The sequence below is a fragment of the Mustela nivalis genome (assembly GCF_964662115.1).
Source record: "Mustela nivalis genome assembly, chromosome: 12".
NCBI classification, from domain to species: Eukaryota; Metazoa; Chordata; class Mammalia; order Carnivora; family Mustelidae; genus Mustela; species Mustela nivalis.
Window position 1 is genome coordinate 32,558,190 of NC_139031.1, and position 9,279 is coordinate 32,567,468.

Sequence of the window (9,279 nt, forward strand, 5' to 3'; positions counted from 1 at the left end):
TGTTAGGAAAAACACATATATGTATAGTTAGATAGATAAATAGATTTACCTACTGATCTAAAAATATTCAAAGTTGCTTTTTTCTTCTTATAATCTACTTTTACATTGCACTTATTTAAAATACATGCCGGAATTGCTTTTTGACTCTTTTCTTCACTGATGAATGCCTGGTGCATTCTAAGTGTTAATATTTGTTGGATGAATAGTATTTATGTATTACATAAATCCTAGAAAATAGAGGAAAGAAAAACAAATTACCACAACCTTAATCTGTGACGATTGCAAAGTTTGGTTGCAGAATATCTCATCTGCATATTCTGGAATAGTCCCCAAATCCTAAGGATTTTCTCCCATTCCCAGTTTCCCTTTGGGCTCTATATACACTCTCTGGAATATAGTTGCCCAATATATCAACATCCTTTTCCCAGTGGACCCATAGAAACTCCTGGCCACCATATTCCTTTATCTCCCATAAAACCATCATACCCAGTTTTCAAAAAATATATGACTTTGAAAAATATCTTTCCTTCTCATTTTGAAGAGACAGATGCTGAGGCTGTATGATTCCTGAAAGACATTGATTAGAAAGGTTACCTTAGTTTTTAGTTTTCAGTCTGCCACCATTCCTGAAAATTCTTCACACTTAAAAAAAAAAAAAATCATTCTTTCCTTTATTTGTTTCTAATTAAACTAAAAGGAGGGAACATGGGTATGTCTCAGAAGTTCTATTTTTATGTCAAAAATACATTAGCTTTAGACATTGGCGAAAAACTAAAAGCATTATAAATATGTGTGATCTTGGTCTATTTTGAAAATTCTGATATCCATATAACAAGTAAGACCTTTCTTTTTTTACTGAGATGTAATTGACATATAGCATTGTAATTAGTTTCAGGTATGTGACTTCTTTACTTTAGGTTGAGAGCAATTTTAAAAAGGAATTACAAGGTCAAAGGACCAAAGTTAAGTTTAAGTTAACTTGACATTTCTCTTGAATCCCACGTTATGGAATCTAAATACTTAGAGCTTCCCTAGGATGGGCCTTTATGAATGCCCTCTGTTCCACCTTCTAAAGATAACTGGCTAGTCATGTCTCCTTTCCCACTCTGCACTCCCTTCCTCAACATTTTCCATTTGAAATTCTACTATATTCTCTTGGGAAAACTCTACCACTTTCCACAGGAGAGGGCTATCAGTGCTTGGATCCACATGAATCTGATACTTTGGGCCTCAGTCTAATGGACACTGACATTCATTACCGCTCAGTCTCATAAGGGACGATGAATACAGGTCCATCTATTAGAGTTTCTTTTTTAATGCCTTCACAGCAAGAACTGTAAGGTCTGCCGGCCTCTTTATTAGCGAGCTTATTATCCGACATATCTTTTGCTAAAGCAAATGGTGAGGAGTGATTATGGGAGGTTAAAATATAGGTTTTCCCATTCAGCCATGCAAGCAAATTTTCTTTATTTTGATCATTTATACATGCCTGCTATTTTTGTACTGGGAAATTTGAAGGATGGGCATAAACATCAATTATAAGTAACTCATACTTTTCAGTTTTAAAATGGTTTCTTTGGGTTAAATTTAGTATCTCCTATATTAATCTCAGTCTTTCATATAGTGTCTTCTTCCTTTTATAAAACTTATCTCAGGGTCAAGGAAGAACATCGGCTTTGCAATTTCCCTTTATCTGTGTATTCCGTGGACCTTGAGTTGGGTTTTTTAAACATCAAACCCCACTCTCCTAACTTAGTCTTTTGATGACACAGAACTTACAGTTTACCAGGGCCTTCCTTGAGGACTCCATGTCCACCGCTGCCACTTCTAATGTGTCCTCGGGTGACATAATTTCTCTTTTGTTCTCCTGGTATTAACGTGGTGTGGAGATTGATCCTCCTGAACTTTGTTACCTCTTCCATCTGGCCAGGTCGTATCTTGACTCTTTCTGGCTTTATGTTTCCCTTAAGGTCCAGCTATGACTCTAATTCAGTCTCTTAATATGGGACATTGACTTCAAATCTCTGTGCTGTATGTTAATTTCCTACTCATCCAAACCCCCTCCTGGAAGCTCACTTCATGTACTTTCTACCACACAAGGGAACTAACTACTGGATTGCTTCTCTGTTAATCAGGAAATGGAGGATATGGAAACACCCTGCCCCATGTATCTAGGCGCCTTTCTCTGCCTTTGCTGCTTTGCTGTTCTCCAAGGTGTGAGACAGAGTTCTAACTTAGTTGTTATCAACTTATTTGGAGTTTCAGAATTTTTTCCAATCACTGAATTGAGGCCTTTTCAGGTGCCTACACCTTTTTTTCTTTGTCTTGGACCGGTTTTATCTAAATTTCTCTTCTTTTTCCCTCCACCTCCCATCCACCTCCCCACCCCTATACCCAACACTCTCCTTCCCAAACATCTATTCCATCTATTCAAATCCAGTGGATATTATGTGATACCTTCTCTGCCTGTATCTTATTGGAAGATTTTATATTCAGACCTCTGAGCTTGATATGCATAGGCAGACTTTAGATTTTGGAACATTCTTTATTCTTACAATAAAGTCTGACTTTTAAGAGTATTTTCTTGATGTGGACTCAAAAATTTAAACTTTGTATTTTAGAAAGAAACAGTGACCTCTTTCCTCTTAACCCTTTCTCTTTTTTTAAGGACACTGAACCTTATGCCTTAGCCTTACTGGTGGAAAAAATTGTCTTTAAAGAAATGAGAAAAATAGATTAATACAAGGGAAAAATATGATGTGAAGTATTTCAACATGCTTTCATTTTCAAACTTCTATTGATGTATTTCTTAGGGCATGGAAGAAACCATATTGAGAAAAGATATGTTCTATTACCAAAGCTTAGGGGCACCCTTGGTATGATAGGTAAAATCACAGAAGAAGATCTGTTTGTAGTGGTTGCTACTGCTGTGACATGGAGAATGGCAAGGCCTGGATTGTACCATTTTGCTTTTGAATCACATTCAGATAGAAGATATAGGAATATGGATATATAGCTAATTCTGTATGTATTATATCTGTATATCCTATATACAGGTTCTCTTATAATCATAAAATAAAAATTTAAAAATCATAAAATAAACACAATTTTGAATCAAAATATAGATAAAATTTAGTGATGATATATTAACAATAACAATTTTTCTTTGTATAGTAGTTGCCAAAATATTTTTATTTCATTATGTCATATAGAAGCTTCAAAATGTTTTAAGTTCATATACACTATGGAGTATTATGCCTCCATCAGAACGGATGAATACCCAACTTTTTTAGCAACATGGACGGGACTAGAAGAGATTATGCTGAGTGAAATAAGTCAAGCAGAGAGAGTCAATTATCATATGGTTTCACTTATTTGTGGAGCATAGCAAATATCAAGGGGTGTTAGAGAGGAGAACGGAGTTGGGGTAAATTGGAAGGGGAGGTGAATCACGAGAGACATGGACTCTGAAAAACAATCTGAGGGGTTTGAAGTGGCGGGGGGGGGGTGGGAGGTTGGGGTACCAGGTGGTGGGTATTATAGAGGGCACGGATTGCATGGAGCACTGGGTGTGGTGAAAAAATAATGAATACTGTTTTCTGAAAATAAATAAATTGAAAAAAAAAAAGTTTTAAGTTCAGAATGATGTCCTATTTCACAGATGAGAAACAGAATCCAGGGATGGCTAAGTGCCTTTCTCACATGTGTTACTAATTGGTGTCATCTCATGAATGGTGTTAATCCATATATGGTTGTTGTTATTATTGTTTAAATCATTCTATAATAATTCTAATTAATGATATAGTTAATAATCGTAATAATAGCCTTATCTCTTTTCTACATGACAATCCTTTACCTATTTGAAGGTTCTTATTATGTGTCTCCATATTCTCTTGTTGTTATACCTATCTTAGTTTTGAAAAGAAAGAAAAGAAGTAAAGAAATCTAGTGGGGGGGTATAGCCAATATGGGTGAAAGAATCATCATCAAAAGAATAACAGGAGGGTGCAAAACCAGGAAGCTGACCAGAAAGTCTACTTTGAAGGCATTATAACTGCACTTAGAGTTATTTCTCTTGACTTTTCCATCCATTAGAGCAAGTCAAATATGTGCCCTCCTTAAAGAAGGGCACTGGGTGTTATATGCAAACAATGAATCATGCAATACTACATCAAAAACTAATGATGTACTATATGGTGACTAACATAACATTAAAAAAAAGAACAAGTCAAATAGAATCTTAAAATTGGGAGTAAAATAGCAAAGGTAGAACTATTCAATGCTGAAATTCTGTAGCACCCAGTGGTGTCATGGCAAATATTTAACCACCAGTTCTTAGTAGACAACAAAGGCCCTTGTTTTTAAAGTTTGCTGATTTTTGTGGTGTAAATACTCCCATGAGGGCCAGTTTCAACCTACTAAAATGATGTCCACAAACATGGAGTTTGGAAGAGGTGCTAATAATTATGTCTTGTGAGATGGTACAGGCCAGTTTAACAAACCACTGGTAGGTTGATTGCAACCCTAAAATGCTACCTAGTCTTAGCTTTGAGTATTTTTAGTGTCCCACATTACCATTCTACTATTTGACAGTTCTAATTATTGTAATTCTTTTCCTGATCTTGCTTCTAAAATTACTTTTGCTCCACTTTATCTCTTTGACCTAGTTCTCCTTGTTTACTGTCATCTTAAATCTTTTCTTCTTCAGTATATGTCATCAAGTCAATATATATATCAAGTCAATATATATATACATATATATGTATATGTATATACATGGAAAATACGAATATATATGACATTTTCCAGAGGTCAGATCACCCTGACAAATTACTTTGACAATATTCTTCATTGTTACTCTTCCTTTATGAATTTAATATTTATAATTGACCACATAACAGAGCTCAAAAGAACTCTTATTTCTCTCTAAATAGATGTTTCTAATACAGACTAATTCTATGTTTCTTTTTCTTTCTTTTTAATTAATTAATTAATTTTTAGCAGTCACATGATATAACTTGACTTTACTTTTGAACTTGTGATCAACTGTCAAAAATCCCCTTGGTCTTTTTCATGAGGATGGATGTTTTTACATGTGTTCTCTGTCCTAATCAACTGAACTGTGGAAAGTTAGCCTTTAGATTAGCCCAAGCTTCTCATTCTAGAGATGAGAGACCTAGAAATCACAGAGAGATTAATTTATTTAAATAAGACTACATAGTTTTTTTGGTAATAAAGTCAGGTCTAGACCCAGATCTTCTGGTTCCTAATTCTTTACTCATTTACTTGTATTCTATTATTTCCTCTTACTCTTAGAATACTGTGAGGTAGGAAGAGCAAGATCTATTAATTCTACTTGACATATGATGAAACTCGGAGTCAGAAATACTAAGTCATTTGTCTAAGATACATGGGCAATAATGCCAACTGAATTTTTGAACCTAAGTGCAAAGCTGTTAAATACTATATTTTTCAAGTATGGCCCTTTACCTTAGAATATAGGATAATTTTAATTTTGACTCTGTGATCCAGTTTTAACTATCCCTCCCATTTTCCTATCATTTATAACAGTATAAAGCATAGGCCTCTATCTGCAGGGTCCTGGCAAAAAACAAGCCAACTCATGGTTCAAGAGACTTTAACAAAGGTATTCTATTGGTTTTCCAGGACTGCTATAGCAAATTACCACAAACTCAGTGGCTTAAAACAAAAGAAATTTATTCTTTCACAGTTAAGGATGCCAGAAATCTAAAATCAAATATTGGTTCCTTCCAGAGGCTCTGAAGGAAAAAAATGTCCATGCTTCTCTCCTAGCTTCTAGTGTTTTCCAGCAATTCTTGGCACTCACTGGTTTATAAAGGCATTGTCACATAATCTTTGTGTATCTTTCTGTGTCCTCTCCTCTCCTTATAAGGGCATTGGTAATTGGGCTCAAGACTCACCCTAAATCCAGGATGATTTCATCTCCAGATCTTTAATTAATTATATCTGCAAAGATCCTATTTCCAAATAAGGTCACGTTCTGAGGTGCTGGGTGAACAGGAATTTTTGGGCAACACTATTTGACCCATTATTGGTACCATTTACTAAATTGTGTGTAGAATAAGGAAAGAAGCAAGAATGAGAAGCCCTCACCGGTCCTAGGCTTGAAGGGACAAGAAGGTAAAATTGTGTTCCAGGACCTCAGTGATCAGGAGCAGTAAAGAAGGGAACCATTATAGGGGCGTCTGGGTGGCTCAGTGGTTTGGGCTGCTGCCTTTGGCACAGGTCATGATCTCAGGGTCCTGGGATTGAGCCCTGCATCAGGCTCCCTGCTCCGCAGGAAGCCTGCTTCCCTCTCTCTCTCTCTCTCTCTCTCTCTGCCTGCCTCTCTGCCTACTTGTTATCTCTGTCTGTCAAATAAATAAATAAAATCTTTAAAAAAAAAAGAAGGGAACCATTATGGGAATTCTAACTATAAAGGGATACAGCCCCTGTTAGGGCTCTAGACTCAGAATAAGAGAACAGTAGGGAAACATTCTACCATTTCTTTCAATCTCTAGTCTCCTTCCAATGATTCTTATTAACCATATCCAACCAGAAGCCAGATGTATTAGCTTCCTATTATTGCTGTAAAAGTGACACAAACTTGGGGGCTTAAAACAATTCAAACTTATCATCCTGCAAACCTATCATTGTTCTATAGGTCAGAAGTTCTACAGACAGCTCAATGGGTTAAAAATCAAGGTGTCAGCAAGGATTGTTTCTTTCTGGAAGCTCTAAGGGAGAATCTACTCCCTGGCCTTTTCCAGCTTCTAAATGCCATCATTTACATTTCTTTGCTCATAACTCCTTTACTCCATCTTCAAAGCCTGCAATGACAGACTGAGTAACATCACATAGCAATCACTCTTACCTCTTTTGCTACCTAAGGTAACATATCCACTGGATGCAGGAGTTAGGATGTGGACATGATTGGGAGGAGCCATTCTTTTGTCTATCATATCAGTGAAGGGTTTCAACCTCCTGTGTAGGGTTGGATCCAGGTTATGGGGGGGATAGAGCTTATACAGGTAGGAGGCCATCTGTAGGAAACATAATTCAAAATTGACTTAAGTACAAGGCTTTACAGGGACAATAGCTGAGTGTCCCTGAAGCTGAAACTTCATTAGCTTCCAAGTAAATCAGCCTCTGCTCCTGGGCACAGAGAAGGGCAAAGCAGGACAGAGAATAACCTGGGGTAGAAGTGGGGCAAATGGGCAAGAATCAGAACAGCATGCCTTATAAGTTCCCCCAAAAGCTGGTTAACATTTGGACTTGTTTGGAATGTCCCGGCATTCCACCAGTGCTTGTACTTCAGGTTGATCTCATTGTTCTTTAGTCAGTCATGAATAGCTAATATTTGATCATTTTGTTTGGGAGGATAGCATGAGAGAAGGTCAAGAGCCCTGTGAAATGGACTTTGACCATGCGTTCATAGAGCTTGGGCTTCACCCATTTTTTCCTCCTCCTGCATTTAAGCAAATGTGTGGTAATCCTATTGGGCTTAGTGCATTCCCACTCAATACTATTCCTTCGCCTTTGAAGGCAGTGTAGATTTTACTGACTCCTTTCTCTCCAGTCTTCCTTTCAGATGACTTGTAGTAAGTTGTCTGCTCAATAATCCAGAGAAGGTACCACTGAACCTTAGACCTCATAATCAGAAGTTCAGACTTACTGTGTTGCCAGTGGAAATCCCATCTAGCCACAGTCTATTCAATTCTAAATTTGCTTTTTTTTCCTTGTGACTATGTAGTGAATTTGATACAGAATTTTCCTGCTAGACCCCTTCAGTTCTAGGACTTTACAGTGTAGTCATATGACAGCGTGTCAGCAGTTCAATTCCAAAATCTGCCCTAACACCACCCAGGGACTTTCTAACAAGAACTAGGACTGTTATTACTTGTATTATTACCCAAGTAAAATAAAGAGGAACTACATGAATAAGAATAGAGAAGTGAAGAATACTAATTGCCCATGTCTTGGTAGTTTAAAAAAAAAAAATAAAGGAGTAAACTCCACTGTAGAGTTTACTCTATGAAAATAGATCTTCTTTCTGAAGAAAGTTTTGTTTTCAGGGTATTTTCTTGCTGTGTTTATTTTATCTCTATAAGTGATGAACTCCCTAATTGCCAGAATTGTACCAACCTTCCAATGGGGGTTGCATTGAAAACAGAAAAAGTAAGAGAATTAATCGTACTGATAGATTGAAGATGGTAGCATACACAATCTAATGACGGACATTCTGGCTAATGTTCTTTCTCAGTTTAGGTCCACTGGGCAAGTCACAAAAACCAGTAATGAAGTTAGGTATGGGCCATTTCTAAATTCACAGTATGGGTTCTGCTTCTTACAATCTATCAACCAATACCTTCACTTGATGTTAGTATCTTAAAAAAGAGAAATTTCTAATTTTGTGTAGAAAATTTCTTAGACCTTTTGCTCCAGTTATCTAAACAAATATGAAAGGAAATGTTAGCAATGGAGTAAAAATCAAAGGAAACTCAGGGAAAGGGAACTTAAAATGAAAGTGAGATTTATTTGAAGTGCTAGAACTTTCCAGAAGTTCATTGCTTGATTTAATCTAGTCCATGGAGCACAATTTAATCTTTGATTCAACAATGGCACCAACATTAAATGCTTCTTTAACATGTCTTATGTAAATCTTAAATACTGAGAGACCTGATTGGCCTCATGACTGTCACTTACTAGCTGTATGATTTTGGGTTAAGATAAATTCTTTAAGCCTCTATTTTCTAAGATTTAAAAATGAGGATCATATTATCTTCCTTAAAGTGCAGTAAGAATTAGTGGTAATGTGTGTAAAATGCCTATTGCTACTGCAGGCAATTATGGTACAGTATTAAAATATTACATATTACATAGAAATTCATAATTATTTTCTATAACTCTTTTCTCACATATTTACTTTTAAGTAAGAATTAGGGGGATTCCTGGGTGGCTCAGTCAGTTAAGCATCTGCCTCTGGCTCAGATCATGATCCCAAGGTCCTGGGAGAGAGTCCTGCATCAGGCTCCTTGCTCACTCAGGAACCAGCTTCTCCCTCTGCCTGCCACTCCCCCTTCTTGTGCTCTCTCTCTTTCTCTCTGACAAATAAATAAGTAAAATCTTAAAATAAAATAAAATAAGTAAATATTAGAATTTAAAACTAACCTCTGGCTGGGGAATTATATGCATTTGTTTGTTAATGGAGATGATCATTTGGGGTGAAATAGACAACATACATCTTTAATCTTTCTC